The sequence below is a fragment of the Nicotiana sylvestris genome, chromosome 3 (assembly GCF_000393655.2).
Source record: "Nicotiana sylvestris chromosome 3, ASM39365v2, whole genome shotgun sequence".
Classification (NCBI taxonomy): Eukaryota; Viridiplantae; Streptophyta; class Magnoliopsida; order Solanales; family Solanaceae; genus Nicotiana; species Nicotiana sylvestris.
In genome coordinates, this window is record NC_091059.1 from 214,375,693 (window position 1) to 214,386,992 (window position 11,300).

Consider the following 11,300-nt stretch of genomic DNA (forward strand, 5'->3'; position numbering starts at 1 on the left):
TAGCATGTATCACTCCTAATTTAACTCAAAAAAATTAATTTTGCATATATTTCGCTGCTACGCGACTTTGTTTGTTGTATTCGCGCTGTTGTATTCATGAATACAATAATAGAGGAGTCCAGATGTGCAACTGTATTCGTTGTATTCGCGCTACTGTATTCATGAATACAGTAGCAGAATTCGCCTAAAAAATAGGGGAGTCCAGCTGTGCAACTGTATTCGTTGTATCTGCGCTATTGTATTCATGAATACAATAGCGGAATTAGCGTAAAAAATAGGAGAATTAGGCTATTTAATAACGGAAAGAGAATCAATTAGCGTGTATTAGCAGAATTCGCCTAAAAAATAAGGGAGTCCAGCTGTGCAACTGTATTCGTTGTATCTGCGCTACTGTATTCATGAATACAATAGCGGAATTAGCGTAAAAAATAGGAGAATTAGGCTATTTAATAACGGAAAGAGAATCAATTAGCGTGTATCACTCCTAACTTAACTCAACAAAGTTAATTCTACATAAGTTTCGCTGCTACGCGACTGAATCCGTTGTATTCGCGCTATTGTATTCATGAATACACTAATAGGGGAGTCCAGATGTGCAAGTGTATTAGTTGTATTCGCGCTACTATATTTATGAATACAGTAGCAGAATTCACCTAAAAATAGGGGAGTCCAGCTGTGCAACTGTATTCGTTGTATCCGCGCTACTGTATTCATGAATACAGTAGCGGAATTCCCGTAATAAATAGGGGAATTAAGCTATTTAATAACGGAAAGAGAATCAATTAGCGTGTATCACTCCTAATATAACTCAACAAAGTTAATTCTACATAAGTTTCGCTGCTACGCGACTGAATTCGTTGTATTCGCGCTATTGTATTCATGAATACAGTAATAGGGGCGTCAAGATGTGCAAGTGTATTAGTTGTATTCGCGCTACTGTATTCATGAATATAGTAGCAGAATTTGCCTAAAAATAGGGGAATCCAATTGTGAGACTGTATTCGGTGTATTCGTGCTACTGTATTCATGAATACAGTAGCGGAATTCGCGTATAAAATAGGCGGAGTCCAGCTATTTAATAACAAAAATAGAATCAATTAGCGTGTATCACTCCTAATTTAACTCAACAAAATTAATTCTACATAAATTTTGCTGTTATGCGACTGAATTCGTTGTATTCGTGCTATTGTATTCATGATTACAGTAATAAGGGGAGTCCAGATGTGCAACTATATTCGTTGCATTTGCGCTATTGTATTCATGAATACAGTGGCAAAATTCGCCTAAAAATAGGTGAGTCCAGCTGTTTAAAAACGGAAAGAGGATCAATTAGCGTGTATCACTCCTAATTTAACTCAACAAAATCAATTCTACAGAAATTTCGTTGCTACTATGCAATATTCCTTGTATTCGAGTGACTGTATTTATAAATACAATGAGGTAATCAAGAAATAGGGTGTATACCTTTGTATTCAATTCGACTGTATATATTGTATTCAATTCACATATATTTATTATTCACTATTATACATTGAATTCAATATACCGTATTCAATTCAACTGTATTAAAACAACAAAAAATTACAAAACACAATGATATTCGGCTGTATTCAAAAAATACAGACCTTCAGAATACATAAATACATGCAAAAAATAATGTATTTATATAAAAATACAATATATTTGAGTGTATTTGTACAGAATACAATATATTTGTATCATTGTACGTGACTAAAAAAGCAAAGAAAAGAAGAAATCTTGTCGGATATGGCTTTTTTCTGTCAAGCAAAATACTGTATACATTGTATCAAAACTAAAAATGGAGACGAATAAAAATCCGGCCCTCAAATCTTCTCTGGCATAGCTAAAGCCATGGCCAGATTTGTTCGCCTAAGAGGGTGAGCCAATAATGGATGATGTTGCCGACGATTCTAACATCGACGATCAAAATTGAGTGCCTTAGTGGGTATACCTCGTGTAACCCTCTTCGGAGTTGTTGAATCAGCCATTGCAGACGAAATTTGAAGTTTCTTCCTCAAAGCCTAAGAATGGCGAAAATTTTAAACAAAAAAGTGAAGAGAAAAAGAAGAATGACATAGTAATTTGGCGTGAACCGGCCAAAAGCTTTACCAATTACCACTAACTTTTAGAGCAAAAAAGTTGAGGATCAATTCTGAGAAATTTGTTCCTACGATCCTGTTGTGAGAGAGAGATTGTGGAGAGAGAAAGAAGAAAAATCTTGCTACGATTTGAGAGAGAATGTGTGTTAACTGAAAGAAAGAGAGAAAATAATATAAATAGCGTATTTCACGCCTATATAGCAGTGTATACAATAAATACCTATTTTGCTATAGAATATAAAAGGTAACTATAGATAATAATATTTTAAAATAATTTTGATTTATAATAAATAAGGAATAATAATTTGCTATAGAAGCTAAATTTACTATATTTATAGCCCACTCATTCTTGGAGCAGAGGTTGCTTAGTTTCAGTAATGGGCCTTACAGGGGATTAAATCAGTAAAAATTGCGCGGGGCGTCCTATTTGGTCGCCCCTATTTAACCTATACCCATTTTTTAAAAAAAATTTAACTTGTACCCACTTTTAAAATAAATTCAGCCCCCTTTCTCCTCTTCCTTCCCCTTTTTCCTCATCCTTCTAATTTTTACCTTTTATGTAATACGTATTTATTTTTGGTGCTCAGCACACATTGAAACAATTTATGTTTGATTTAAATGTACATCTGTATTCTGTAATATAATACTTTTGAAGTTGTTGTTCTACTCATAATAAGAATTTATGTTGAATACGCTTGCATATTGATAGTTCTTTATCTTTATCAGGTAGGTTTAGAAGAGAACTTGTTTAAAATAAAATTTGAATTCAAGAGTATTAATAATTAAGTAAGCAAGAAATAACTGGAGTTTAAAATTACAAAACAAAAGCTAAAAAAGCAGAAGCTGAAGAAGAAAGAAAAGAACTGGAACACACAAGCACTAGAAAGAAAAGAGAACTAAATAACTTCAGCTCTAGAGCTGAAGTTCGTCAGTTACAAAACAAAAACTTCAGATCTAGAGCTGAAGTTATTTAGTTCTCTTTTCTTTCTAGTTGATCAACCGTGAAACACCAAAAACAGTAGTGATTTCCTCAGACTTCAGCTCTAGAGCTGAAGTTTCCTAGTTAGGATACAAAAACTTCAGCTCTAGAGCTGAAGTTTCCCAGTTACAACACAAAAACTTTAGCTCTAGAGCTGAAATTTCCCAGTTACAACACAAATACTTCAGCTCTAGAGCTGAAGCTTACAAACAAAAATTTCAGCTCTAGAGCTGAAGTTCGACAGTTACAAAACAAAAACTTCAGCTCTAGAGCTGAACTTCAGGCCCGGCTACTAGAATGCTGAAGTTTTGCGTGATTGTCTTTGCTACTTCAGCCCCGTCTGCTAAAGTTATGCAAAAAAGCGGGTACGCTTATAATTTTTTTGCAAAGCGGGCACAAGTTAAAACGTGACACAAAAGCGGGTATAGATGCAAATGCCCCATTAAATCATGGGAATCTTACATAAATGTATCAAAAATTTCAACTTATCAATCTTTAGCCATTAATTATAGACTTATCAAAACTAACCAAGCACATATAAAAATAGAAAACACAAATCAATAATGTTCTTTCTCTCCAAGAATCACACGCAAAGATCTCCTTCCTTATTTTTAAGCATGATCAGCAATAGTAGATGCAAGACGAAAGGAAAATTTTATGGATGAGTTAGCAAACAAGGTGATGAAATACAAAAATATATATATCTAGTATACAAAATTACAAAAATCTTAGCAAAAAGGGATATTTGTCAATGGGTATGGTTGAAACCCACTAAAAATATATAGGCGAGTCAATATACAATTTTTGAGAAAGAATGGAGATGATTAGACTGATTTGGTATCCAAACTCGTAGTTAAAATTGAGTTCAATAAATTCTTCTGCGACACATGTATCATACACACGAGTATATATGGATATACATGTGATACACATTTGATAGAAATATGATACATATGTGATACACAAATGATGCACAATGTGGTACACATCATTTTTTTCATGTTTCATCTTCTATTTCGAATTTTCAATTCAAACCACCTCAAAACTCCACCAAGTCATTAAATAACCGAGGTTCAAACTCCTTAAGATGTACCAATCTATTCTAATGATACACACACACAAAAAAAAAGCAAAAATTAACCATTTTTGGCTACAAATAGCTAATTGGCTAATATTGGTAACATTTGGCTAATATTAGTAATATTTAATGAATTGGCCAATTTTTGAAGTAAATTACTTATAAATGGACATAGTTGGTAGTTTCTCTTAAATCATTTATACGTAAAAATAGCATGAGCTACCTAGTTTTCGGGCTAGTAATTAAAAAATAACTAGCATTTGCAAAGTCATTGAAAAATAGTCACTATTTTATATGGAGATAAATCAAGACAAAAATACCCTAGCTGAAACACGGAAAGTTCCAGCACAATATTCTGGATTATAGAACTTTCACGTTTAAATTTTCAGTATATTCTGTTGGAACTTCAATATATTATGGAATGAACTCCAATCACATGCGAAAAAATTTGAGCTCCGGCATATTGTGGTGGATTTTTTCGGATTTTTAAAGGATATTTTTATTTAGATTTTATTTTTACCTGAAAGAGTGGCTAAATTTCGATTATTTTTGAAACTATGGCTAAGTTTTAATTACTAGTTATAAATCACTAAATCAGGCTATTTCACCCCCCCCCCCCCTCCATTTGTACGTTTATTTGCGCATTACAAACTTAAGGACACTTCAGTGCTCCAGAAGTCTACAAATTGCAATCTGTAAATTCATGTTATCTTGAAGTTGTTTACTGTTAGGCAATGATTTCCAAATAAGTTAGTGACAAACAAACTTTCCCCAATGGATAACATTCAAGAAATCAAATTCTAGAGGTATCGGACGTCAAGCTCAAAGATTCTGTTTTAAGCTCTATTTTTGCATTTTCAAACGAATATCTTTTTGTTCTATCAATAATTTCTATTTGCATTATATTATGGACTTTTATTTTGAAAATACTCGAGCTTATAATAAAAATTAGATCTTTAAATGATGGAAGATTAGCAATTGAAGTTATGTCCATGTATTTGAATACTAATTTGTTTTTGTCAAAATGAAAATTACATTTAACCAAGTAAGCGATTTACACAAACTAGCCTTTAGATTCAAGGGCTAGAATGTGCAAAAATAGCCAAAACTAATCACTAAAGACCTATGCCTTGCTGAAACAATTTGTAGCTTAAACTTTTCCCTTTTAAGGGAGGTTATCCCTTGACATCATCTACCCCTAACAGGGATGACAATTCAAATTAACCAACACATTCTTCCATCTAACACATTCTTAAAAGAATTACAAAGCATCTAAAATAAATGAAGCTCTCTTTTTTCGTGAAAACACATTTTGTTTTTCTCTTAATTAACAGGCAGTCGATATAAATTTCATTAGTTAAATGATTGGATTTTTTTTAGAAATAAAATATACTATTAATATATAATACAGTTATGTCAATTATTTTGAATATCCTGAAATGAAATTGGTGTCATCCGATCAATAATAATAAAGAAAATACTTGCTTTTGTCCAAATTTCACTATTGAGAGAAAAAAAAGAATAGTCTGTGGCTCTGTGCTCCGTCCTTTGCTTACAACTTAACTATGCGATAGTATACTGTAAATGACAGGCGTTCTCGTCACGATCCATTGATATTTAATCATTTATCACTCTGATTCATTTTTAAAAAAGAAAACTATAATTAACTGCCCGCATTCTCACAAATGAAATTATGATACTACCTTGGATTATTGTAGAATATAGGTAGACAAATAATTTCATTAGCTATTGAATTCTGTATTCCACTCATAAGAGGTAATCAGGCAATAAAAAGGCAAAATAATGGTGATCTCGAGCAATGTATCAATGCCACTGTCAAGTACAAACGTGACATGAAGAGGATGCCATTGTGTCCTAATTAACAACTTTTCGGTAGCGCACGAATTATTAGATTATTGATTAATTAACTAATGTTTTGTATACATTTGGAATTTCAAGGCCAAAAGACAACATAAGTTGGGTATAATTATAAAATAACAATAAGCAACAGTTAGAAAGTTGTATTTTGAAAGTAGTAATTAACGCCTACAGTAAATAAGCACGGGAGCATAAAGCATGATTATGAAGTCTATGCATATTAAAAAATTCGACAAGCATTTTGGGTATGGACGTCTTCAAAAGTTCTTTATTAATTTTAAAAACCAAAGTTTGAGGGTTCATCTTCCGAGCTCTCAAAGTTTGCTAATGTAATTCCAAGCGTGCAGTATTTTATAGAATTTCCTGGAGGAAGAGACAGTTTCAAAAGTGGGTTAATTAATTTAACATTGGATTAAAGTATAATAAACAATAAGAATGTTTGTTCGGTTATCTATGCTGTTATGATTTTTAAAAGATTTGTTAATATAGAGACCTGGCATACGTAATTGCTTACTCAGATAAGGTCCTCTCATATATTTGTACTTGCTAAATTTTACAGAAATTAGTGTATAAAAGATTATTTGTACTGGAAAAATAAAAAACCAAAATGTTAATCACGCATTTATGATTAATACAACATTGTATACCAAAAAATTCTTTTTACTAACCCAAAAATCAAGCTGGCGCTTCCAGAAGAGCTCATTGAAACTAAGGGGTCGTTTGGTACGTTAGATAAGCAAAAAAAAATTAAAATAAAAATTTAGTACCGTCCTATATCTTCTTTGGTCCAAAATTAATATAGCATGCCAAACAATCAATAATAACTAATACTAAAATAATTAATCTCAACATAACTAATCACAACATAATTAACTCCAGCTTAACTTGTCTTCAAAATCAAACAATCCCTAAAGTTAATGAAAAAATATGAAACTTAAGTAACAAATTGCTATGTTGCCTATATTAGTAGAGTATTTTATGTTTTTAACCCCAATTTTTCTTTTCTTTTTCCTTACTCCGTCTCCACTGCCCTCAGCAAGAAAAAACAAGGCACCTAGTGCACTCCAGCAGGGAGCAGGACCCAGATTGCCACGTGTTCAGTAGAGCTGTTACATAGTAAAGAACATGCTCCAACAAGTGACTGTACCATGTTTACCGGGGGACTAGCTGAACAGTGACCACAAAAATTTAGCCCAAACTCCAAGGTTTGGGCATGGGATGATGGACTTGTAGAGAGGATGGTGGCATAAACAAATAATTCTTTTTGCACTCGAGAAAAAAGAAAAAGCAAGTAAAGACGAAATTAGGAGTCAGATGAAAAGTGTGAAACCACACTCGTATGCAGTGTAGGTGTGGGTTTTGGCAGTATGTAGAGTGAGTATAAAGGTATGGTAATGTTCTTACAAATTACTGCAGCGCTAGCATTTTTTTATAGCAGGTAAAAGGAGGTGAGGAAATGACAGTCACTGGGTAGCAGTGAGTTGTCGGGTGAAAGGGAGAGAGAGGAAGCTTAAGAAACAAAGAACGCCGCATTTGACAGCAAAAGAGGACAGCACGCGGGAGGTGAGGTGACTGACTAAGTACGGGTATAAACAAGTTGCAGGTCGCCACTCACCACCCACCATATAACCAGCTACACTACCAACGCAGTGGCAGCTATTACTAGTACATTTCAAAAACGCCTGCGCCACCCTTAATCCTGCGGTTACAGAGTCTCTCTATGTAATGTAGACCATCCTGAGTAGGAGCTTTGGTCCAGTTGATTCCCCACATTCACCTCGATTTTACCCTCTTTCCCGTACCCAATTACCAGTCTGATTGAGAAATTGTGCTTGAATAGTTTGAAGTACTCGTATTTGAAAAGGAACAGTTGGTTAAAATCTAATTAAAACTTGAAACAATGTGAAACGAAACACTAGTGCACGACCAAAAAGTACGAGACATTTTGTTAAATTAATTAAATAAGAAAATAAAGGGTAAATCCTAGTTAATGACAATCAATTCTAGATCTGAGATAGATAACATGAATAGAAAAATATAGTTGAGTACAAATGTTAGTAGTAATGGCTGAATCTAATAGTATGAAAAAGATCATATATTAAAAAATATTAAATGACGATAAAATGTAAATAAAGGAGAAGATTCACCCAATCTTGAGTGAGGCGGATCATCTTTCATTTGACAAAGATGAATGATAGACAAATACAAAAATCTTAGGACCCTTTTCAGATCTGATGGGGAGTGTGGGATAACAGATCATCTAATCTCTTTGGAGAGATGTGTTTTTCTTTTTTTTCTAGAGATAGAGAGTCTGGCCCTCTTTTAGAGAAGTCCACACTTCCTATTTATAAGGGATATCCCTAGAAAACCCTAAAAAGTACAATTAGAAGGAATATCCAGTAGAATATTCTCTTTGAAGATTACAAAGCAAAACTAGCCGTTACATCTATCTATACTGCTCAACCTCGGCCTTGTTGATGATCACTGTTCGACCTTGCCTTATTGATCACTACTCGACCTCGGCCTTATTGATCAATGCTCGACCTCGACCGTATTGATCAACACTCGAACTCGGCAAGACAACTCAATTAGATTCACATGTTACTCATAACAAATATCTCCGTATGTTGAATTTCTCTAATTTGATTTTAACCCATACAGTTAGTCCCTCCGCTTATCAAGATCGTCTTTTGGCCGAGCTCGGTAAGCGGATTTTATTAATCGCAGTTCGAGAAATTCGGATGGGGAGGTCAAATAGTGAGGATCACGGCTGAGGGTGTCGATCTTCAGGTCCAAGTGGTATCTCTGCGGGCTGAATTTGAGTAGAGTTCGACCAGGGCCAATGACTCGAGTGATGAGTTGATCGAGAAGACAGTAGAGTTGGAGAAGGCCAACGATGCCAGGATGGCAGCTTTGGCAAGGAGGGCGACATCGAAAGAGGTCATCCGCGTCCTCAGATCTGAACGGGCGATTTGGCTCTTGTAAAATGCCTTATCAGGTAACCCCTTTAATTTGGAATACTATTTTAGCTGCTTCTTTCTGATTCTATTTTTCGAGCGAGCTCGAATCTGAATTCGAGCGATGTCGAATGTTGATTCGAGCGAGGTCGAATGCCGATTCGAGCGAGGTCGAATGTTTAATTCGAGCGAGGTCGAATGTTGACTCGAGCATTGTCGAATGTTTAATTCGAGCGAGATCGAATGTGAATTCGAGCGAGATCGAATGTGAATTCGAACGAGATCAAATGTGAATTCGAGCGAGGTCGAATGTCGATTCGATCAAGGTCGAATACCGATTCGAGCGAGGTCGAATGTCGATTTGTGAGGTCGAATGTTAATTCGAGTGAGGTCGAATGTGAATTCGAGCGAGGTCGAATATTGATTCGAGCGAGGTTGAACGTCGATTCGAGCGAGGTCGAATGTGAATTCGAGCGAGGTCGAACGTGAATTCGATCGAGGTAGAACATGAATTCTAGCGAGGTCGAATGTTGATTCGAGCGGGGTCGAATGTAACTTGTTTAATTGATGTAGCGTCGCTTTGGCAAAAATGCGTGTGAGCTTCATGCACTCATGCTTTGCCTGAATATATCAGAGAGATTTACATGTTTTCTGGGCTGACAGTCCAGTCCCAGTCTATATGGTCTCTTGGCATTTTCGGATTTGCTATGACGATGATCGTTCCCTGTTCGCGTATCTGGGAGAATGCTCATGCTTCTATTCCACTTTGAAAAATAGTCAGTTAAAACCAAATGAAATTGTTCATTACCTTGATTTGATCGGTCGACGAGTGGAGGGGAGTAGCCACGTTCCCTTCTCCGGATATGCTTTTAATAACCGCTACCAATTTGGCAAGGCCGTCCGCTTTGATATTCTGTGCTCGAGGGATTTGGTCGAGCTGGCATTTATCGAACTCGGGTAACGGCTTGCAGATCTCGGCATGGTATTTTTGCAGTCTCTGTTCCTTGATTTGGAAAGTCCTTGTGACTTGATTGACAACGAGCTGGGAGTCGCACTATAGGTCGACTCGTTCTGCTCCGTACCCGAGTGCTAGCTTTAGACCTGCAATCACAGCCTCATGCTTGGCTTCGTTGTTAGTCATATCGCAGCATCTTATGGACTGGAAAATTACTTCGCATGTTGGGATCTCGAGTTCGAGTCCCAGTCTCAATCGTGATGCATTTGTAACCCAATACAATCTTGGGTGCACATAACCAATCTTGAGTTTAGGAATTTGGTATAGTGTTGCATGCCACTGACAGTATACCACAAACATCCTTATGAGATGAGTTACTTTTAATAAAATTGTTTTTAACCTTTGCTTCCTTAATAACACTTATTGTAGGTGAAAAATGTGCCTATCAGAAAGGACGAAACCCCACAAGGACCCAAGGAGAGTGAGAAAGATAAGACACAGATATCACAAAGGCATGCTTTAAAGCTTTTGCCTACAGTTTTTCAAGTTTGCATTTGTAACGAAAGGGTGATTCTACAATGAACAGAAAGTGGAAATAGAATTGAATTTTAGATCTAGAGGAAACTAAAATTTTAACTAGAAAATCTCTACAGACGGCGACAAATTATTTGACCAAAAAGTATGAGACCTTTTGTTAAACTAATTAAATAAGAAGATAGAGGATAAATCCTAGTTAAGGATAATCAATTCTAAATTTGAGATGGATAACATTGTATACGATAGAAATCGGGGCTACCCAATTTCGTGGGCTCGAGAGTCACTTCAAGAGCGAGATCGAAATAGGCCAGGAGCGAGCCCGATGGAAGGCTTCGAAGATCAAAGTGTCTGATGAATATCAAGGCCGAATGTGACCGGCCTCGAGATAATGCCGTTGTGGTTTTGTAACAGAAATAGCAAGATTCTCGCCACATCCCCAAGATCATGGCATAAATTCCGGAATATATTTGTACAAGTTAGTACTAATCTGTACTAGGCGGTTAGACATTTGTCCCAATAAGATTCCTTACTGTCAATAGAAATGTACCTTATTTAGGGTTCCCCTATTATATAAAGGATACCCCAATCATTTATAACCATCATCAATCATTGTCAAAGAATATACTCTCTTACGTTCTAGCTCATATTTATCAGAATCGTATCTTTACTCTATTGTTCTTATTTTACTATTCTTAATCAACCTCGTGGCCACCTAGCTCGAGGTCGAGATTGTCTTGCACACTGGTTTGATTTACTTATTTCTTTAATTTATACGTTATACTTCTTGGTTATCAAT